The sequence below is a fragment of the Gorilla gorilla genome, chromosome 11, assembly GCF_029281585.2.
Source record: "Gorilla gorilla gorilla isolate KB3781 chromosome 11, NHGRI_mGorGor1-v2.1_pri, whole genome shotgun sequence".
NCBI lineage: Eukaryota > Metazoa > Chordata > Mammalia > Primates > Hominidae > Gorilla > Gorilla gorilla.
Genome location: NC_073235.2, coordinates 47,274,016 through 47,297,989, shown reverse-complemented (window position 1 = coordinate 47,297,989; position 23,974 = coordinate 47,274,016). Strand labels below are relative to the sequence as shown.

Sequence of the window (23,974 nt, the reverse complement as noted above, 5' to 3'; positions counted from 1 at the left end):
TACTTACACCTTCTAACTATGTCAACAGGAATATTCAACTTCAAGGTTGCTGCATTAGGGAAAAAGAGAGCTGAAGCACCACACACCAGCTCATAAATGCATTTTGCCTGGAAGAGACTCACATTACTTCCCATCTCAGCCCACTGGCCAGAAGTAGTTAGACAGGATTGCCTAACTTCTAGAGGAGTGGGAAATGTGGGAGGGTACTTGAATTGTCTCTGAACTGAAAATTTCTCTGCCAAACTGGGCATGGTTCTTACATTAGGCACTTAAATTTCTAACATCCTCAGAAACTGATAAATTCCCTGGTTCAAACACACCACAACATTGATTATGCATCTAGTGCTAGAAGTAATATAATATCAGATGTTAAATAGCGGAGGAGATAATATTTTTAAACTGATAAGAATAAAATTACAGAATTGCTTTAAGCCAATTAAGTAGAAAGAAAACTAACTTTCCTAATTATTTTGTTACATATTCCAACTAAATATTTATAGAAATCCTATAATCTGTGATAGGAAGACTCAGAAAAACTCTTCAAGTTTTCCTGAAGTGATGCTGCTGCAAGCACTGGATCTGGGATTTGGATCTACTGAATCTTACTCCATCAATATTCTTTCTACTTTATCGTGCTGAGCCACCAAATGTAAATCAATCAAAAAAGGGATCAACATCCCTCCCCCATCCAGCTAAACCAAAATACCCTGCAAGTAGAAGGCACCTTCAACCTATGGTTCATGAGTCTTCTACCGGGAAGGGGTCAGAGCGAGGCTCAAAGGTAAGAAATCTACCTGCTATTTCAAAGAAGCTAAATCGTGAAAGTTTACCCAAAATGCCCATTAGAAGTGAGAATAAAGGGAACCAATGAGATAGGAAGACTTTTAAATGCAGCAGGAGTTAAGTCTTGAAACCAATCAATTTAGTGCATTAAGAACAAGTTTTGGCATCAGGCTGGCCTAGTTTGGTTCCTGATCATGCCGTTTACAAAGCAAGTGATTTTGTGCAATTTGCTTAACCTTGTTATGCCTCAATTTCCTAGTTCTATCAAATGGGCATAATGTCTACCTTGTTAGATTATTATGAGGATTATATTAAAGGAATTCACACAGGCATACCTGGTTTTATTGTATTGTGCTTTATTAAGCTTCACAGATAACCACGTCTCTTACAAATTGAAGGTTTTGTGCAACCCTGCATCAAGCCAAGTCTATCAGAGCCATTTTTTTCAATAGCATGAGCTCTTGTCTCTGTGTCATATTTTGGTAGTTCTCACAATATTTCAAATTTTTCATTATGATATCTGGTATGGTGATCTGGTATCAGTGATCTCTAAAGTTACTATTTTAATTGTCGTGGGGCACCATGAACCACACCAATGTAAGACGGCAAACTTAATCCACAAATTTTGTGTATGTTCTGACTGGTCTACTAAACAGCCATTCCCCCACCTCTCTCCCTCTCCTTGGGCCTCCCTATTCCCCGAGACACAACATTATTAAAATTAGGCCAATTAATAATTCTACAATTGCCTCTAAGTGTTCAAGTGAAAGGAAGAGTCACATATTTCTCACTTTAAATCAAAAGCTACAAATGTTTAAGCTTAGTGAGAAAGGTATGTCGAAAGCTGAGAGAGGCTAAACGGGCTTCTTGCACCAAACAGCCAAGTTGTGTATTTAAAGGTAAAGCTCTTAAAGGCAACTAAAGTGCTATTCCAGTAAACAGGAGAATTACAAAAAAAGCAAAACAGCCTTATTGGTGATATGGTGAAAGTTTTAGTGATCTGGGAAGATTAAACCAGCCACAACATACTCATAAGCTAGAGCAGCCCCTAACACTCTTCAATTCTATGAGGCTCTCAAAGAAACAGCAGAAGAAAAGTCAGTACCTATCAGAGGTTGGTTCATGAGGTTGAAGGAAAGAAGCAGTCTCTATAACATAAAAGTGCAAGGTGAAGCAGCAAGAGCTGATGGAGAAGTTATCCAGAAGATCTAGCTAAGATTACTGATGAAGGTGGTTACCCTAAACAACAGATTTCCAATGTAGATTAAATAGCCTTCTATTAGAAGATGTCATCTAGGACTTTCATAGCTAGACTCTCCTACCAACAATGTAAAAGCGTTCCTATGTCCCCACATCCTCTCTAGTAACTGGTGTAAATTGATAGCTCATTGTGATTTTGATTGGCATTTCTCTAATGACCAGTGATGATGAGCTTTTATTCATATGTTTGCTGGCCACATAAATGTCTTCTTTTGATAAGAGTCTGTTCATATCCTTCGCCTACTTTTTGATGGTGTTGTTTTTTTCTTGTAAATTTGTTTAAGTTCCTTGTAGATTCTGGATATTAACCCTTTGTCAGATGGATAGATTACAAAAACTTTCTCCCATTCTGTAGGTTGCCTGTTCACTCAGATGATAGTTTATTTTGCTGTGCAGAAGCTCTTTAGTTTAATTAGATCCCATTTGTCAATTTTGGCTTTTGTTGCCATTGCTTTTGGTGTTTTAGTCATGAAGTCTTTGCCCATGCCTATGTCCTGAATGGTATTGCCTAGGTTTTCTTCTAGAGATTTTATGGTTTTAGGTCTTACATTTAAGTCTTTAATCCATCTTGAGTCAATTTTTGCATAAGGTGTAAGGAAGGGGTCCAGTTTCAGTTTTCTGCATAAGGCTAGCCAATTACTCAATGCCATTTATTAAATAGGGAATCCTTTCCTCGTTGCTAGTTTTTGTCAGGTTTGTGAAAGGTCAGATGGTTGTAGACGTGTGGCATTATTTTTGAGGCCTCTGCCCTGTTCCATTGGTCTATATATCTGTTTTGGTACCAGTGCCATGCTGTTTTGATTACTGTAGCCTTGTAGTGTAGTTTGAAGCAAAGTAGCATGATGCTTCCAGCTTTGCTCTTTTGCTTAGGATTGTCTTGGCTATACAGGCTTTTTTTGGTTCCATATGAAATTTAAAGTAGATTTTTCTAATTCTGTGAAGAAAGTCAATGGTAGCTTGATGGGGATAGCATTGAATCTATAAATTACCTTGGGCAATATGGCCATTTTCACAATATTGATTCTTCCTATATATGATCATGGAATGTTTTTCAATTTGTTTGTGTCTTTTATTTCCTTGAGAAGTGGTGTGTAGTTCTCCTTGAAGAGGTCCTTCACATCCCTTGTAAGTTGTATTCCTAGGTATTTTATTCTCTTTGTAGCAATTATGAATGGCAGTTCACTCATGATTTGGCTCTCTGTTTGTCTGTTATTGGTGTAGAGGAGTACTTGTAATTTTTGCACATTGATTTTGTATCCTGAGACTTTGCTGAAGCTGCTTATCAGCTTAAGGAGTTTTGGGGCTGAGATGATGGGGTTTTCTAAATACACAATAATGTCATCTGCAAACAGAGACAATTTGACTTCCTTTCTTCCTATTTGAATACCCTTTATTTTTTTCTCTTGCCTGATTGTCCTGGCCAGAACTTCCAATACTATGTTGAATTGGAGGGGTGAGATAGGGCATCCTTGTCTTGTGCCAGTTGTCAAAGGGAATGCTTCCAGATTTTGCCCATTCAGTATGATATTGGCTGTGGGTTTGTCATAAACGGCTCTTATTATTTTGAGATATGTTCCATCAATACCTAGTCTATTGAGAGTTTTTAGCATGAAGGGGGTGCTGAATTTTATCGAAGGTCTTTTCTGTATCTATTGAGATAATCATGTGATTTTTGTCATTGGTTCTGTTTATATGATAGATTATGTTTATTGATTTGCATATGTTGAACCAGCCTTGCATCCCGGGGATGAAGCTGACTTGATCGTGGTGGATAAACTTTTTGATGTGCTGCTGGATTCAGTTTGCCAGTATTTTATTGAGGATTTTTGCACTGATGTTCATCAGGGATATTGACCTGAAATTTTCTTTTTTTGTTGTATCTCTGCCAGCTTTTGGTTTCAGGATGATGCTGGGCTCATAAGATGAGTTAGGGAGGAGTCCCTCTTTTTCTATTGTTTGAATAGTTTCAGAAGGAATGGTACCAGCTCCTCTTTGTACCTCTGGTAGAATTTGGCTGTGAATCCATCTGGTCCCAGGCTTTTTTTGGTTGTTAGACTATTAATTACTGCCTCAATTTCAGAACTTGTTATTGGTCTATTCAGGGATTCAGCTTCTTCCTGGTTTAGTCTCAGGTGAGTGCATGTGTCCAGGAATTTATACATTTCTTCTGAATTTTCTAGTTTATTTGCATAGAGGTGTTTATAGTAGTCTCTGATGGTAGTTTATATTTCTGTGGGATCAGTGGTGATATTCCCTTTGTCATTTTTCATTGTGTCTATTTGATTCTTCTCTCTTTTCTTCTTTATTAGTCTGCCTAGTGGTCTATATATTTTGTTAATCTTTTCAAAAAGCAGCTCCTGGATTCACTGATTTTTTAAGGGTTTTTTGTGTCTCTATCTCATTCAGTTCTGCTCTGATTTTAGTTATTTCTTACCTTCTGCTTGCTTTTGAATTTGTTTGCTCTTGCTTCTCTAATTCTTTTAATTGTGATGTTAGGGTGTCAATTTTACATCTTTTCTGCTTTCTCCTGTGGGCATTTAGTGCTATAGGTTTCCCTTTAAACAGGGCTTTAGCTGTGTCTGGTACATTGTGTCTTTGTTCTCACAGGTTTCAAAGAACTTGTTTATTTCTCCCTTAATTTTGTTATTTACCCAGTAGTCATTCCGGAGCAGGTTGTTCAGTTTCCATGTAGTTGTGTGGTTTTGATTGAGTTTTTTAATCCTGAGTTCTAATTTGATTGCACTGTGGTCTGGGAGACTATTTTTTATGATTTACATTAATTTGCATTTGCTGAGTAGTGTTTTACTTCCAATTATGTGGTCAATTTTAGAATGAGTGCAATGTGGTGCTGAGAAAAATGTATATTCTGTTGATCTGGGGTAGAGAGTTCTGTAGATGTCTGCTTGGTCAAGAGCTGAGTTCAAGTCCTGAATATCCTTGTTAACCTTCTGTCTTGTTGATCTAATATTGACAGTTGGGTGTGAAAGTCTCCCACTACTATTGTGTGGGAGTCTAAGTCTCTTTGTAGGTCTCTAAGAACTTGCTTTATGAATCTGGGTGCTCCTGTAGTGGTTGCATACATATTTAGGATAGTTAGCTCTTGTTGCATTGATCCCTTTACCATTATGTAATGCCCTTCTTTGTCTCTTTTGATCTTTATTGGTTTAAAGTCTGTTTTATCCGAGACTAGGATTGCAACCCCTGCTTTTTTTTTTCTGCTTTCAATTTGCTTGGTAAATATTCCTCCATCCCTTTATTTTGAGCCTATGTGTGTCTTTGCATGTAAGATGGGTCTCCTGAATACAGCACACTGATGGGTCTTGACTCTTTATCCAATTTTCCAGTCTGTGTCTTTTAATTGGGCCACTTAGCCCATTTACATTTAAGGTTAATATTGTTATGTGGGAATTCGATCCTGTCATTATGATAATAGCTGGTTATTTTGTCCATTAGTTGATGCAGTTTCTTCATAGTGTCGATGGCCTATACAATTTGGTATGTTTTTGTAGTGGCTGGTACTGGTTGTTTCTTTCCATGTTTAGTGCTTCCTTCAGGAGCTCTTGTAAGGCAGGACTGGTGGTGACAAAATCTCTCAGCATTTGCTTGTCTGTAAAGGATTTTATTTCTCCTTCACTTACGAAGTTTAGTTTGGCTGGATATGAAATTCTGGGTTGAAAATTCTTTAAGAATGTTGGATATTGGCCCCCACTCTCTTCTGGCTTATAGGGTTTCTGCGGAGAGATCCACTGTTAGTCTGATGGGCTTCCCTTTGTGGGTAACTCGACCTTTCTCTCTTTCTGCCCTTAACATGTTTTCCTTCATTTCAACCTTGGTGAATCTGACAGTTATGTGTCTTGGGGTTGCTCTTCTTGAGGAGTATATTTGTGGTGTTCTCTGTATTTCCTGAATTTGAATGTTGGCCTGTCATGCTAGGTTGGGGAAGTTCTCCTGGATAATATCCTGAAGAGTGTTTTCCAACTTAGTTCCATTCTCCCCATCACTTTCAGGTACACCAATCAAACATAGATTTGGTCTTTTCACACAATCCCATATTTCTTGGAGGCTCTGTTTGTTCCTTCTCATTCTTTTTTCTCTAATCTTGTCTTCACACTTTATTTCATTAAGTTGATCTTCAACCTCTGATATCCTTTCTTCCACTTGATCGATCCAGCTATTGATACTTGTGTATGCTTCACGAAGTTCTTGTGCTATGTTTTTCGGCTCCATCAGGTCATTTATGTTCTTCTCTAAACTGGTTATTCTAGTTAGCAATTCCTCTAAGCTTTTTTCAAGGTTCTTAGCTTCCTTGCAGTGGTTAGGACATGTTCCTCTAGCTCAGAGGAGTTTGTTATTACCCACCTTCTGAAGCCTACTTCTGTCAATTCGTCAAACTCATTCTCCATCCAGTTTTGTTCCCTTGCTGGCAAGGAGTTGTGATCCTTTGGAGAAGAGGCATTCTGGTTTTTGTAACTTTCAGCCTTTTTGTGCTGGTTTTTCCTCATCTTTGTGGATTTACCTACCTTTGGTCTTTGATGTTGGTGACCTCAGATGGGGTTGTTGTGTGGACATCCTTTTTGTTGATGTTGATGCTATTCCTGTTTGTTAGTTTTCCTTGTAACAGTCAGGCCCCTCTGCTGCACATCTCCTGGAGTTTGCTGGAGGTCCACTCCAGACCCTGTTTGCCTGGGTATCACCAGCGGTTGCTGCAGAACAGCAAAGATTGCTGCCTATTCCTTCCTCTGGAAGCTTCATCCCAGAGGGGCACTTGCCAGATGCCAACCAGAGCTCTCCTGTATGAGGTGTCTGTCAACCCTTGCTGGGAGGTGTCTCCCAGTCAGGAAGCATGGGAGTCCAGGACCCACTTGGGGAGGCAGTCTGTCCCTTAGCAGTGCTCGAGCACATGCTGGGAGATCCATGGCTCTGTTCAGAGCTGGCATACAGAAATGTTTAAGTCTGCTGAAGCTGCGCCACATGCTGACCCTTTCACCAGGTGCTCTGTCCTAGGGAGATGGGAGTTTTATTTATAAGCCCCGGATTGGGGCTGCTGCCTTTCTTTCAGAGATGCCCTGCCCAGAGAGGAGGAATCTAGAGAGGAAGTCTGGGTACAATGGCTTTGCGGAGTTTTGGTGGGCTCTGTCCAGTTCAAACTTCCCAGCAGCTTTGTTTACACTGTGAGGGGAAAACTGCCTACTCAAGCCTCAGTAATGGTGGACGCCCCTCCCTCCAGCAAGCCTGAGCATCCCAGGTCAACTTCAGACTGCTGTGCTGGCACCAAGAATTTCAAGCCAGTGGATTTTAGCCTGCTGGGCTCCGTGGGGATTGGATCTGCTGAGCTAGACCACTTGGCTCCCTGGCTTCAGCCCCCTTTCCAGGGGAGCAAACAGTTCTGTCTCACTGGCATTCCAGGCACCACTGGGGTATGAACAAAAACTCCTGCAGCTAGCTTGGTGTTTGCCCAAATGGCCGCCCAGTTTTATGCTTGAAACCCAGTGCCCTGGTGCCATAGGCACCCAAGGGTATCTCCTGGTCTGGAGGTTGTGAAGACCGTGGAAAAAACATATTATCTGGTCCAGAATGCACCATTCCTCACAGCACCATCCCTCATGGCTTCCCTTGGCTAGGGGAGGGAGTTCCCTGACCCCTTGTGCTTCCAGGGTGAGGCGACATCCCACCCTGCTTCAGCTTACTCTCCCTGGGCTGCACCCACTGTCTAACCAGTCCCAATAAGATGAGCTGGGTACCTCAGCTAGAAATGCAGAAATCACCCACCTTCTGCATTGATCTCTCTAGGAGCTGCAGACCCAAGCTGTTCCTATTTAGCCATCTTATCAGCCACCTCCTCAAGTCTTATTATTTAAGAAATATATTTTATAAGGCTATAGCAACCATAAATAGTGATTCCTCTGATGGATCTGAGCAAACTCAATTGAAAATCTTCTCGAAAGAATTCACCATTCTAGATGCCATTAAGAACATTTGTAATTTGTGGTAGTAGGTCAAGATGTCAACATTAACAGGAGCTTGGAAGAAGTTGATTCCAATACTCATGAATGACTTGGGGGGTTCAAGTCCTCAGTGGGGGAAGTAATTGCATATGTGGTAGAAACAGTAGGAGAAATAGAATTAGAAGTGCAGCCTGAAGATGTGACTGCATTGCTGTAATCTCATAATCAAACTTGAACAGATTAGGGGTTACTTCTTATTGATGAGCAAAGAAAGTGGTTTCTTGAGATGGAATCTATTCCAAGTGAAGATGCTGTGCACACTGTTAAAATGACAATAAAGGATTTAGAATATTTCATACACTTAGTTGATAAAGCAGAGCAGGGTTTCAAAGGATTGACTACAGTTTTGAAAGAAGTTCTACTGTGAGTAAAATACTGGCAAGCTGCATCATGTACTACAGAGACATCTTTGGTGAAAGGAAGAGTCAACTGATGTGCAAACTTCATTGTCTTATTTTAAGAAGTTGCCACAGCCATCCTAACCTTCAGCAACCACTACCCTGATCAGTCAGCAGCCATCTACATCAAGGCAAGACCCTCCACCAGCAAAAAAAAGATTATTACTCACTGAAGGCTTGGATGATTATTAGCAGTTTTTTTGGCAGTAAAGTATCTTTTAATTAAGGTATGTACATTGTTTTTAGACACAATGCTGTTGCACACTTAATAGACTACAGTATAGTGTAAACACAACTTTTATATGCATTGAGAAACCAAAACATTCATGACTGGCTTTATTGTGAAATTTGCTTTATTGCAGTGGTCTGGAACCAAACAAGCAATAGCTCTAAAAAGTATGCCTATATCTGAAGTGTTGATGACAATATATGACAGTGCCTTTTCCTGGAAGAAGTAAGGACTTGAAGGGCCTCAAATAATAAAACTCAGTATCATGAATAATACCTAAGCCACTGTGAGACTGCTTACAACAGTTTTTTATATGAATAATGGAGCTTTTATGTCGACTTCTTGGTCCTGAAATGGAGAGACACATTTTCATTGAATGCAATGTGCCATGTGAAACCTGTGCAGCACTGAAAACATTCCAAAAAACTCAGCTAATATGAAGTAATGCAAACCTGCTTGACAATATACATAAAGACTCAAAAGTTATTGACATCAATAGAACTAAAATAATTTATCTCATTTTCTACAATCTTAACAAAGAAATGTTCCCATTTTACTGTCATAGTTGCTGATAATCTTGTAGATCACTAAGATGCGCAAAATAATTCATGTTCCCAATAGTGACCAAAAAATGCAGTTTCAAGATATTAATCCAACTTAAATCATCTGTGTGGTTTCAACAGTTTCGTATTACATAACCATTCAGCATGCTACTCACAGTTATATTCCCTGTGTAAATAGCCAGGTACACTGATTTATATTTTTCACTTAATCAACCCAATCTTTTTGATATCACATCACCATGAAAGAATATAACTGAAGCCAAAATTGATTGCATAACTTCTAGCAAAATTCCAGAAATGTGTATCCACCCTAAGTATAGACCTCTTGTTTTCAGCATCTGACAACTTAATGTTTTTTTCCATCACTTTTCAACTCTAGGAATAAGAAAGGTGTCTTAATTCATCTTAGGCCCCACACATCCAGTAACAGAAACTGAAGTTCACTATTTATGCTAGGGAGATAGAGCCTGGGCGATAATGTAATGGTATTTTCATAGTGAGCTGGGGTTTTGGACCACCTGTAGATATACTTCTGGAACCATACTTGAATGGTACCCTCAAGACATTTACCATGCCCTAAGTAATGGGTAACCAAGAATTATTTAAAAGGTAAGCTGAAACGAGACAAATAAGTCATGAAAAATTGAGATAGCAGCATCAAGGCTGTGGGAAAGACTCTTCATTATTATTCATTACTAAGCATTAAACCTCATCTGGATATGAATTTATAGAGTCTAAAACTTGTTTCTAATACCTGTGAACATTTTCTAAAGGGCCTCAAATGAGACTAGAGCGCATACACTATTTGAAAATAGTATTTGATATAAGAAAAATCTTATACGGGGCATATTTAAATAGATGTGCTAAGCATTCTTCAAATAAGTAAGAATTGTAAAGAGAAGCAGTGTACCACAGTACCAGAAGTCAAGAGCCTTGGGTTCCAGTTATGGCTCTAGCCATTTTAGCAAATCATTTTACTCCCCTGAACCTCAGTTATATCACCTACTAAACAAGAAGTTTGTACAAGCTGATCCTGTATGTCCCAAGTGAAAACATCCAACTCATCACTTATATTCAATCCTATTCTTACACCAGTATGTCTTTCTACCACGTAAAATATGCTTTCCAAACTACGGTAAACACTGACTACCAAATACAGTAAACGTTGACTGCAAACAGCTTATTAAAAAAATCTAAAAAAGGATTATACCATATGAAAAACATAATTACACATTCTAAATGGATCACTATCTAATGTTGCACAATGATAGCCATTTTAAACCTACTATGTTTAACTATTCATGGTAAATTTAACCAACCACTTCAAATAGAGGTATACCAAATTGCCTCGACCTCACTAAGTGGTAAATGTGTGGTTAAAAAAAAGACTTTGTGTGAACCATGGGGGGCCAGGATAATTTAAGACAATTCTAACTGTGATAGCTATTATTTGTTGAATATTTAGGAAATGTCAGGTAGTGTGTCAATAAATGTATGGGTATTATCATGTGTAATTTTCTCAATAATCCTAGATATTAGATAACATTACTCATATTTTGCATGAGAAGATGACCATACACTTTTTTTTAAGGTCTCATTATTTGATCCAATTTCTGTCTAAATCTATAGTCTTAAATACTGCCTTATGTATAACACACCTGTTGAGGCCATATATTGGGTCCTCTACTAGCATACAGAAAGGCTATTTTCAAAGCATAAAGTAGGAAGGAATATGTGTAATTCTGGGTTTAGGCGTGGGTTATTTTAATAGCCATCACCTTGAAGCCAGGATTCTATCTGTCATGTTGAAAGTAAGAGTTTTATTATTTAATAAAAGGGGACTAATTCACTAAAAGACACTAAAAGGAAGATGAATAAAAGTGATATTATCTCCCTCCCAGAATTAGCATAACTATTCCAAACCTAGATTTGCATATATTTCAAGTTCCAGATTATTGTCATAATCTTTGAAACTGTCTTGAATGGAGGTAGATTTAAATATAAGAATTCTGATAGATGTTTCTCTCTTGTTACATTTTGCCAGTAGAAAAGCACATATCTACATTGAGCTCCAAAAAAAGCTTTTAGAGCAAAAGTTTAGCAGTATGCCCCTTTACACATTCTCATATAAAATCCACAAATCTAATTAAGAATGTTTAAGTCAGTAAAATAACTGTGCAAATGACTTTCTTTCCCAGTTTCCTCTCACAAACATAGGCACTATTTCATTTGCTATATATTCAGATCATTCTTTTCCTTAAAAAAAAAAAAGTTTTGAATTCCAGAAATGTTTACAAACTAATTATACCCAGGCTTTCAATGAGCTCAACGAGGATTTCATCATCGCAGAAAACACAATTGTACCTCTTGTGGCTCATAATGGTAATGGTAGGCTTCTGCATCATTGCTTTGACAATCTGCCACTGATTCTTGTGGTCTTCATCTTGGTCTCCAAACACTTAAAAACAGCTGGCAATCTTGATAGAGAATTCCATTCTCACTTGTTGGTCCTTGAGCTTCTTAACAACTTAAACTGTTGTCATAATGATGTGGCCATGCCCCAGGGCTTCAATCTGATACGTCCACCACAGTCAATGGTTACAGCCTCTTAGTATGGTCCTGAAACATTTGTTAGAGTTCTAATCACCTCTGAAAAGAAATAGTTTATTTTGAGATATTTGTCTTCACCTAGGAACAGATACTTATAAACAATGAGGGTAAAAATTTTAGCACCAGCAACCAATACAGTAGTAGACAAGTGATTTTTTATGCGTATTCTCTCGAATCCCTTTGAGAACTGCCCCATGATTACGGTATTCCTAGATCAGTATAAAATAAAATGTCATTAAAGAACATAATATGAGTAAATAGGGGTGAAAGATATAGTTTTTTTAAAAAAAAAAGAAAAAGAGACTTAAAAAGACGTAATTTGATAAGACTGTGGAGAAAACTGAAAAAAAGAAAATGAGAGAAAAACATCCCAATTAGATAAACAACCCTGAAACTGAAAAGGAAGGAAGAAAACTATTATATATGATATAAGATTATAAAATATTATAGCATCCTGTTGAATTATAGCATTATAATACTAGGATAAAATGTGAGTGGACCACAGTTTTACGATTCAGTAAAAAAGACCAAAGTCATTATGAGATTCTCAAAACATGAGATAAAACTTGTGGGCTGTAGGTCATTTTGGGCTGGGTGAGGGTTTTAACCTTATTAGAAATTGAAATAGAGAGCATTATAAAACATACATCTCAAAAACTAAATAAAATGTTATTGCTATTTTTGAAATTTGCTGTTAGATTATTGTTGCTTTTGAAAATCAGTGGTGGTCTCTTAATCTCTTTTTTCCATATATCCAGAAGCAAACCCATATAGCATTGGTTGATATAGTTAAGACACTGCTGGTGATAAAGACAATAACATGAATGACCAAAGATTATAATCTTCATAATCCTGAGGTGACAAAGATACTGTTATATCTCTTACACAATAGCAGACTTTTCTCTTGACACCAGATTGATGGATGCTTTTCGTCTCAATTCCATGAGGGAATCTTCCATCACAGAGTCCCAGTAGTGCTACTGACAGTTGAACAACTAAATTACGCTCATCAAGTCCAGAGCTTACTCCACTTAACATTGCTCTAAAGAAAGTCATAATTGTTTCTAGTAAATTAACAAACTTGTGATTATTGTTATTACAGACCATATGACTATTATTGTATGGTTTTAAAAAAAGAACTGTTCAAGTATTTTTGCATTGTTACTAGAATTGAAATGATTTAAAAAACTTTTACTCTTGAGAAGCAGAAATGATTTATTTAATATCTGCTGTGTCAAACATTAGCAGACACAGATCATTCTTTCTAGGTGCCTTTTTTGTATTAATACTAGGGTATCATTGAGTTTCACATCCATCTTTCCATTTTAAGCACATAATGGCATTTATTGCTCTAGCAAAATACATTATTAAATTTTATTTTCAGAACTACAGTTGCTAATAAGAAATAATAATGTATGAAAATATATAGAGAGAAAGAGAGAGATGAGGGGTGGGGGCAGGGAGAGGCTACATCATCATAGATCATATCCTGAATTCTGCAAGAAAAATTGTAAATACATAGGAACATAGGGAAAAGACAGTACAACTCAAAAAGGCAAATAGCTTATAGGGAACACTATGGACACAAGATTTCTGGTTACTTTCTATTCCCATTAAACAATGAGATGACAACCATATCATTTAAGCAAAGCTGTTCTAATATAAGAACACAACATTTTCTTTTCCTCTTAGATGTTTCTGATGAGAAAGGAGCACTGTTTTTTGGACAAAGTTTTTGTGGCCTCTAATCACAGTATTGAAATGTACTTTAATTATTTACCCTTTAAAATTAGAATGATTAAACAAAATAGATACTTCTATATAATTTGTGTATCTGTTTGTTTGCCTTATGTTTAAAAATTGGCCAGAATTTGAAACTCATATAATCATCTTTAGACTCTTCTATCTGCCCCAGATGTGGTTTTCAATTTTTGTTTCCTAAGCACAAATACATTTAAAGGACTTTTTCGACCTTGAACTTGACTGCTCAGAGTTTATGCCCGCTATAAATGGAACACCAAGAGTGGCCAAAGGTGGCAGAGTAGCCTGTCTAACAAACAATAGTGATCCAAAACAAAATATTAAGTTAATGTTCTCAGGTCAGTTACTTTTCCATAGAATATGCAAAGATAGTAATGGGCATCTATTAAATATATCCATGAATATTATCAGATTATTCTCTTTTTTTCTCAAGTCTACTGCCCACCCTCCCAATCCCATATGTCTGCCATTCTCCTCTTATCTGCTCTTATTTTAACATCTTCACTGGCCCCTTCACCAATGCACCATCCAATCAATCTACAAACATCTTCAAGTTCACATTATCTTAAAAATGTAAAAACTCTTTATTCTGCTCTTTTTATTAAATTTTTATTCTGTTTCTTGAAAGGACAAACTGGGTTCTCAAAGCAGACACCATATTATATTGAAATGATCTATGTGTGTGTTTTGTCCCTCCCAAATTTCATACTCCTTGAGAGCGAGGATTCAGCTCTATTGGTTTTTGGATTTCCAGTAGCTGGAAAATTTCCTCATTACACATCAGATGCCCAATAAACAGTATGTGAACTAAATTGAATCCATCACCCATTTATCTCTTATTATTGTGAAATATGGCTTCTGCTCTCACAACTCTCCTGAGGTAAACCAGTCAAACAACCCTTTCTCTTCTCTTAGATGCTTCAACCTGTTGGCAGCATTTAACAGTGCAAAAGCATATGCTTTGGAATCAAATAAACTTGAGCATAAATCGCAGTTCAGCTACTTGCTATTTGGTGGCTTTGGACATGTAACCTAACCCCTCTGAACATCAATTTCTTCCTTTGTAAAATTAGGGTAAGAATATATCTCTAATAGGATGCATGGAAGGATTAAATAACATTGCATACAGCTGGATCTGGATATAGAGTTGATACTCAATGTGTGTTAGTTCTTTGCTCCTTCCTCTTCTACTCTTCCTTTTCTACAACACTGCAGTCTATGTTCCTCCTTCTTAATTGTTATACTCTCTATATATAACTTCTCAGACTCCTCCAGTACTGTTCTAATAGAGATTCCAAGGATCTGTCATTCCTTGTTCTTTCATTATTTACATTCTTTCCCTCAATAATCTCATCTGATCTTTGAATTTAACTATTGCTTTTAGCCCCTACTTAGTTGACTCCAAATCTCTCTCCAGCCTCTCTTGTGATCCCCCACAATGGGCTAGTCATCTGCTGAATGCTCCTAAGTTCAAGTAGTACATTGCCCACTCTACTGTCTCCACTCTCCCAATATGCTTGTCCCAACCCTGGCAAAACAACCCTAGCATCCCAACTCCCCTGATCAAATGCTTTCAGTAGCTCTAATGGCCTACAATGAAGTCTGAAAACTTGAGTTTGGCGTTCAAAAGTCTCCATAGCCTGGTCTTTATTTCTACTTCAGCCATATTTTCCATGACTCTCATAGATTCACCTTATGCTTCAACCAAATTTTCAGCACTTCATTAATGATTCCTAATATTATTATCCCCGGGTCATTACCTCAAGGCTTCTCGAATGTCCATCTCCCAGTTCCCACCTTTTTCAATCCTAGATAACCCCTAGGCCTGACAACAATGTCCCCTCTCCATGAAGACTTTCTTGGATTCCAAAGCTAAGAGCTATCTTTCCTTCTTCTAAGTATCAAGACAATTGAGCAATCTCTCTCTTGAATATTCATTGTCTGCAAAATAATAGTTATTCATGTCTGTTTTATTTATTTTATAGCCTGCTAACCTACACGTCCTTCCCCCATCCCCAGTGCATTTTACCCCCTCCCTATTTCCACTTCCCTCCATAACCTGGAGAAAAACTTAAAGGGGCTTTAAAAATCTAGACAAACAGATATATTAAATAAGCAATCTTAAATGTATATGCATAATCAATTTAATAAACCTTCCAGGGAATAGCTGAATGCATCCAGAAAAGAAAGTTGTTCCTATGCAGCCAGGGCTATGAGAGATACAATTCCAGGATCTCATCTGTGTTCTGAGCGGTAAAGATTGCTGGAAATCTGACCACCAGATAACTGGAGAGTTACTGTATAGCTAAGGCTTCTTGCCAAAGATTTATAATTAGCAACAGAATCAGCTGGCATTACTAAACTATTTTTTGTTTCTTTAATCTCCTTTTCCTCCTTTTTGTTTTCTTCTTCCCTGTTTGTGACTGATAGAGCCAGATGATCAATAATCTTTCTTTCACCAACTCTGATCATCATCTTTGCTACTGTCTGGATGCTATTATTCAGTTTAATACATTAATCCTTTGGTTGAAATTCTTAAACCACAATTCTTTATTAAAAGACCATCTTGGCATCCATGTACTGATAGCAGCTTGTCTGGTGTCTCAAAAAAATAAATCTAAATGAAGCATCTCCTTCCCCCAAAAGACCTGAACCGAAGAAAGAAAGAGAAAGATACATAAGGAGAAAGATTTCAGCTCATAGACACAATCAAAGATACAGAAAGAAAATTGAATCTTATTACATAAATTAGAGAACAGGAAAGTTTCACCTTATGATTACAATTAGATATCAACATGTCATTTAATGACAGTGCTGAGAAATATTGTGGCATTTTACTGAATCTTACTCTCGTTATTATTTCAATGAGAAATAGAACACACACTGTACTGGTTAGCAGACCAAACCTTGGTACGATGCTGTAACCTTTGATGGAGCCCAGTGATTTTTGTTGCTTTTCAGAAAGATATTAAAGTGACAATGTGGCAGGCCATTTTTTCCACCACACACACTAAAACTAGTGTGCGTGCAGCAGAACCCTGCCAAAGCACGTTGCATTCATACAAAGATCCATACAGATCTTAATCATAAAATAATCCATTCTGTACTCTGTTTTTATGACATTTATATGAATCTGGCCACAGCCTCATCAAGCAGTTCACAGAGGAAAATTGTTCTATTTATGTGGTCAAGACAGGGTGGACTTGATTTTCAAGCAAAGGGAGAAAGAAAGAAATGCCTAATTTTTGTAGTTGCAAATCTGAAACTCAAAAGGACTATTCTACAACATTTTGTAACTATATTTGTAACACAGCAGTCAAAGAGATGAGCTTCTCTTTCTCTATTCCCTGTCAGTAGTAGTCATATATCAATATTTCTGAAACTGAGAGACTGAGTGAAGACACCTGGAAATAGTTTTCTCCTTCTTTTCTATTCATTTGCAAAACACACACAAAAAATGGATGTGTGGGTAAAGCAGAAAGGAAAGTTCCCAATGTGCATCTGCTTTAATTTATTCTTGCCTCTGCATTTTAAGAACTAATAATTTTTCAATTAATTTCCCCAACTTTTACTCTTTACTCCTTTTGATATCTCACATTCATACACACACACAAGTGACCTCAGAAAATTTGTTCAGACTCATCTGCCCTTTCTTTCAGGCTTGTGATGATGGCAAAAATGAATCTATGTGCTTAACACTAAGCAATAATAATTACCTGGACTGTATTAAGACACATGAAAATGAAGACAACTCTTTTATTTCCTATAACTTCTCTGAGGAAGCTAAGTTTTTGGACAAACTATGTGAATAAGTAATCTGGGAAAAATATCTCCCTGGTATGCTGACAATAATATTTCACCCATTTATACCACCTTTTGCTCATCAATAATAGGCTACACTAACTATGTTCCCCTATGCACTTTTAATTTTATGTCATCACTTACAGCTTAGATGCTTCAGCCCTTTCCTCAAGGTCAGAAACTAGACTCTGGTAACATAAATCCTGCATTCATGACAAAGATATGAGTTCAAGTTTCCTGGTTCCTATAAAGATACCATTATTAATGAGTCTGAAATAATTACAGAAAGATCCAAGATCATGTTGAACATTCAGAAACCATGTGACCCCAGGAGCCACATCAAATGTGGACATTTTTGTAAATGCTTTATCAGGAAATAAAACCACTTTCCTTTTCCCTTTCAAATAATAAAGAACAATTCTCCCTTCTTTTAGAACAAAGAAGGAAAAAAAAGAGGAAGTGCCAATAAATGTAACACTGTTGTAAGAAACTGAATTAATATGAATAATTATGTAATGATTGCTTCTAATTAAATGAGGATAATGTTCAGGGTGTTCTTTTTACTTTTTTCAGAAACCACTGGTATTTAGGTAATATGCTATATACTGCTTTCTTTCTCTAGCCACCCCTCCCCTAAATAAATGACAACATAAATAGACACATAAACTCCATGTGAATCATTAGTATGTGAGATACTGTTACCCTGAGGCTGCTGTAATTCACATATAGCCCTTCCTTCTATTTCAAATCTTTAAAATATTTTCTTTTCAAATACTTATAAAAGCACGTATGGTTGAAATAAAAATAAAGCACATACAGATGATATTTTTAAGCACAGCATTCTCATACCAGAAGGAAAGTAGTCAGGCATGTTCTGTTTCTCTGGGTCCAATACACTTTCAGGGAAAATACAAGCTTAAAAGTAGTGAGGACCAAGAAGAGATTGTAGAACTACTTTAAGGTGTTGCAACTGTCATTTAGAAAAGAAATATGTTATTTCTTTTATGCAGTCCTTCCTAATATGAAAGTCCTTCCTAATATGAAAGTTTATGACAGCATGTGCATTCCATTGTTAAAAGTGGATTGGATGTTTCACATCCTCACTATGTGAGGATGAGAGGTTGTAGACAAATCTCAACCATCTAAAACTATATTATGATAAAAAAATCCCCTTTTTCAAAAAAAAGTACTGAATAGTTTGACCTGTTTATTAATATCAATATAATCTTATGTTTAAGCCAACCCTAAGTTATAGGAAATGATCTTCAAGGTAAAGACTGCCATAAATCCTGCAAATCTAACCTGAAAGTCCGTTTTCTAAAGATAAGAAACTGCCAAGTAAGGACTAATAGCCCCTCCCACAGCAAGTCTTTTCCAAACTTTTAAGATGTCAGCTTTCTAATGAAAAGTTCAGGCAAATCATAACAGCAAAGCTGAAACTTCAGCATGCAACAAGGAGGTTGAGCACATACCTGGCTCGTGTGTGTGTGTGTGTGTGTGTGTGTGTGTGTGTGTGTGTGTCCTGCAGAACAATGAGAAAATCCTACAGGATTCAGTGGGGGCAGCAAGAAAGCTTATTAATGGTTTTTTTCCAACCTGGCAGATATCCATCTCCCTAAAGTGTGCTTTCCTTGACAACATTGGAATTTAAAGGAGTGACATCCTTTCCATATAAAGGATTATATGTCAGATGTGTCTTGACCAACACATGAAACAGTCATAATGAAGACAAAAGAGTGCAAAGTAGGTGCCAGGTTAAAAGAAGAGCCCCAAGGCTGCATTTACAAGTGAAGTTCATGCACTGAATACATCTTGTTCAAAATGTAGCAGAGAGAATTTTCCTGGAACAAGAAGCAATTGCACAATGAAGACATGTCATAATGTACATTTAAGTTATATGATCACAACTATACATAACTTGGCCAAAAAAGATAAATAAACAGAAAAAACCTATGTATGTACCAAGGCAATTCTGCCAGATATTTCTACAGAATTAGCCTGAAATAAGAGACATGAAGGCACTCTTCATTAAGTCAGTCCCAGTTCTCATGTACCTCTCATATATTAAACAGCTTCCAGCACTGAGGATGAGTCTAGTGTATAGAGGTAACCATTCTTTTCTACCGCATGACCCTAACTGCAAGCCTAATTACTTTATTTACATTAAAGCAAAAAACACCAATCTATTCCAATATTGGGAGAAAACCTTGCTGCTTTGAGCATATTAAGGAAATAGAATCCATGGTCTCCAATGTGACAGCTTTCTAAGGAAGGATTCTTAAGGTAATTTTGTCTAAATACAATTTTCTTCTTGTATCCAGACTTTAGAAATTAGGTCCCAGCCATATATAATATAAGTGCCTCTATACATCTTTTTTTTTTACACAAACATTTAACATTGCCAAGAGAACCGATCCCTGGTACCCATTAAAGAAAGCAATTGGCAAAACAAAAAGACTTTAATGAGTATCTACAGTATGCCAAGCTAGATGCTATGGGCAATAAAAGAAAACTAACTACATGATATCAATCCTCAAGTAATTAAAAGATCATGCATGAATAAAATTGCAGAGACCAGACCAAGATTTTTTAGTACATAACAATCATGAATCTTTCTATTCCATGAATCAAATTCTAGAAGGATGAAGGGAAAATCTTATGAGTGTGATATGAAATAATCTGAGAAAAATTCATGTGGGTGGTGCTTGAGATGAATATTTAAAGAGGAGGTATGGATTACATAGAATGAATGAAGTTTCAGGTTAAAGTTACAGCTGCATGGTTAAACGACCAATGAGCGCAAAATAGACAATCCTAGCTTAGAACAATGTTTAGTACCCAAATAATGATTTTTAAAAAGCAGAGTGACATATTCAAATATAACAAATTGGATGTCCATTATGTTTTGGAATTCAAACAGGACATTTTGAAAATGACATTAGACTCCAGAGAGCTTTCAGGGAAACCACTGGTTTGACACTTTGCATATATCAACAATGGCCCTTGAATTTTTCACCAGTGAATTGGGTTCTAGTCCAACCTATACACAGGGAAAGGATTTCTGATCATAGTGCAAAGATTGAAATTCAACCTGGAAGTTTCAAAGCAGATCAAGGTCATGCATTTGTATATACTATGAAAATCTCAGAAAAAAACAAAGATCCTAACAGAATATCCAAAACAACCACTAATTCCTATTACATTGAAAGGAAACTCAGAAATTAATAAAAACACACACAAAAACAACCACATTATGAGGTTTTTTCATTTTGAAATGCAAAATAAAAATTATGACCAACTTGATGATCTACATAAGAAGCTTGACATAGTACAATCGACAACACTTTTTACATCTTTTTTTAGAAACACATATTTGTCACTCATATTAATACATCAATAAATACACTCAACTTCACATTGTTACAGATATAAGTTAGTCCAAACTCTATTAACTGCGAACATATGGAACTTGGAAAACGGCATAACCAACTAATTCACTAATTTGGGATAACTATAGTTATCCCCCCCAAAATAACAGTAGAAGAAACTCAGCAAACAACAACCAAAGAATCTCTAGTTGTTGTGAACTAACACTATCTGGGAAGCAACAGGCCATTAGTGATGTTGCAGAATGTAGAAATGAAGGTATCTTGTTTTGATCAAAGCTACCATGATATCTAAAACGCAAAGAGACAGACCTGTAAACTAAAAACTCTATAAACAGCAGCAAATCACAGAAAGTCTACGGAAGCAAATAGTCATGCAAGGATTTACTGCAGGAGCTTCCATCTCTCTTTCTGGGATTAATGCCCATAAAGATAGCAACACCATCATCAGTGTCATCTTCAAACAAAGGACCACAGTATAGAGAGAACAATATTAATTATTGTCAAAATCACTTGTGCACTCAGCGATTTCAATAGGAACAATCAGTTTAAGTGGCAGTGGCAACTTCTCAACATAAAACACACTTGCTGCAATCCAAACTGGATTTAAGGAGAGGTGAGCAACTACTTTAGTTGTTTAATCTGGTTATATTTGAGCTAAAGTAGTTCACATTTTTAGAATGAACGAATCAAAGGCGTAATTGTTTTTGTCATCTGCACAGCAATTTTACTCCTGAATGCATTGTTTTAGGCAGGAATTAATAAAAATTGCATGTGCTTCAGGTGCTGGGTAGATCACCCTTTTCCACATAGCCAAGCCTGAAGCTGTGAATGCTCCTTTTCTTATTATCAGTTAATAATTCTCTCTCATTGAGGCAAATTAGGAACTTGACTGTGTTAGAGAGTCCAGAACACTGCTAGAGGCAAAAGGGGGCTAAATGGCAGAAATTCCTCTCTGAGCAAGATGCATGAAGCACGACATTGTGTCCACCACAAAAGCCGCTCTGTATTTTTGATCCTTTCTAATTTAATTAGCCCAAGAGGTAGCGCATTAATTTGCCAAGAATTCTTCTGATGCGAAAGCTGCCCTTATTGCAGTGAAGGGAAAAAATAACCTGCGTGCTACAGTGGCATGCCAGTAATGAAAGGGGGTTATTTTTGTGTTACAAATGGCATTGCAGGGTTACAAGAGACCTTTAAACCTTTTTATCTCTGGTTAGGTCATATGTAACACAGTGCAACACAAAGCACTAATTAACCAATTCTGGTCCAGAAATCTTTTAGAACACTTAAGAGAGTTACCCAGTTAGAACCCAGGTCAACTGCATTGCTTTGTTTTGCATTTAAAAACTGAAAACATCCTCTGGTGTGTATATTAAAAAATAAAGCAAAAAAAAATCATCAATCGACAGTTCTGTTACTCTATGAACTCAGCATACGAGATATTTATTCTAGTCTTTGTTTTCTTTCTGTTTAATGATATTCTTTATGTGGGCAAGCTGGAGCCTTGAAGTCCCTTAGAAGGTCTCTTGGCTCTTTATGCTGTATTTGTTTGGTAAATTGTCTCCATGTTAATCTTCTTCATCAAATACTTGGAGTCAGTTTTGAAAACCTTTGATCAGATCTACCACCACCACACTTCTTCATCGCCATGTGCTTCTGATATGTGCTCATGCACTCAAATGGGTCATTTACTCATTAAAGAACGAGAAACATGCATGCTACCATGATAAGTCCTCCCCAATACTTTGAACTGTTAATTAAGCCTATGTAATCATGTCTCCTGTTTGCAGAACCATTTCTTTTCTAGAAATTACAGGATCCCGTTTAGGGACTTTCAACACCCTTGTCGTTTTCCCTCATCACTTTCCAACCCTACTGCCTGAACGTGGCTTGTTAAAACACTCAGGAAAACCTGAAGATTATTACATTTTACATATAATTCTTCTGTCCCTTTAATGAAAACCAATGGAAGACAATGGCTTTAAAGTAAAGCACTGATATTTTTACTCTCTCCCTGCTTCTGGCTAGAAATCAGTGAATTAAGGAGTGGTGGCACTTAGCGTATTTTTGGCTATGCATTACGAATAACCAGAGGCATCACAAGTAGCCTGTTCACAGCATAGTGTAAAATTTAGTAGCCAAACTGAGAAGAGGAAATTAGCATTGTCAAGAGGTAGGACCGGATGGACCCAGGCAGGAGGGGGTGGCCAGGGTGAGGGCAGAGAAAAGAGGAAAGAAGAGCATCTAGGAAAAGAGAGGGATCTTTTAAAAAAGCAACTCTGTGGGCAAGAGAGAGGTTTTTAAATAGTGAGAAAAAAAGTAACGGTGATTGGGCGTTCATTGCAAGGGAAGGATGGCGTTGGAGGGAGAATTAAATAAGAAGAATCTCTCAGTCTAGTAATATTTTCTCATGGACAACAATATGAAATAATCTCATTTCTTAAAACAGAGATTGTCCTATAAAAAAGGCTTTATTTTTAAAGGCAACATCCTTCCAGATATTTTTGTCTGAACCTAGAAATACCTTTCAGATTTATACTGTATTAAAAAAACCTTTAATTTTTGATTGAACTAAAAGCTTTCAGCATATAGATACATATTTACAGATTCTGTTTAAAAATCAGCAGCTACTTAGTCAAATGACAGCCTTCTTACTTGATTTTAAAAGTTCATATGTAATATGATTAATATCACCACATAGGAACAAGATAACTCAGCTGAGAATGTGCTTTTATGGATAGATGTTAAACTGTTCTCAATTTTTCCAGGTTGTCCAAAAGATTTGAAAGGGTAAAAAGATTTTTTAATACACAGTAAATACTTCTGAAACAGTGAATTAAAATGAACAGCAGATGACACATTTATACAGCTTTTGGCTTCTGTAACATCAAACAGCACATTTTCTTCAAATGGTTTCATCAGCGGACTGGGAACCTCTTAAATTGACTCAAACATGTAACTTATTTGATGATTGGAGGTTTATAAAACAGTTCCTACTTTCTTCATCTTCTGACATGTTACATATCTCTCACAATAGATTAAAAGGTATCATCTAGTCTTATGCTTTCTCTACAGATAATTTTAACTTTTCAACTAAAATGAAGATACAAAGTATCTATGTATTAAAGAGATGCCTTGCAATTTGGAGTTATTTTTATTAGGTTTCTTATTTTAA

General features: G+C 36.8%; 1 protein-coding gene across 27 annotated transcripts in view; it reads right to left on the bottom strand.

Moving 5' to 3' along the window:
* LOC109025816 (uncharacterized) overlaps window positions 1-23,974 on the bottom strand; it is a 514,558-nt gene that overhangs the window by 389,594 nt on the left and 100,990 nt on the right. For 9 of the 27 annotated variants that reach the window (XR_008677684.2, XR_010129575.1, XR_008677685.2 and 6 more), the window contains one exon: window positions 11,603-11,887. The exons of 17 other annotated variants lie outside the window; for them this stretch is intronic. The gene's annotated coding sequence lies outside the window, so the exon portion shown is untranslated. The remainder of the gene's footprint in view (window positions 1-11,602; window positions 11,888-23,974) is intronic. One more of the 27 variants, XR_008677681.1, reaches the window with a different exon arrangement.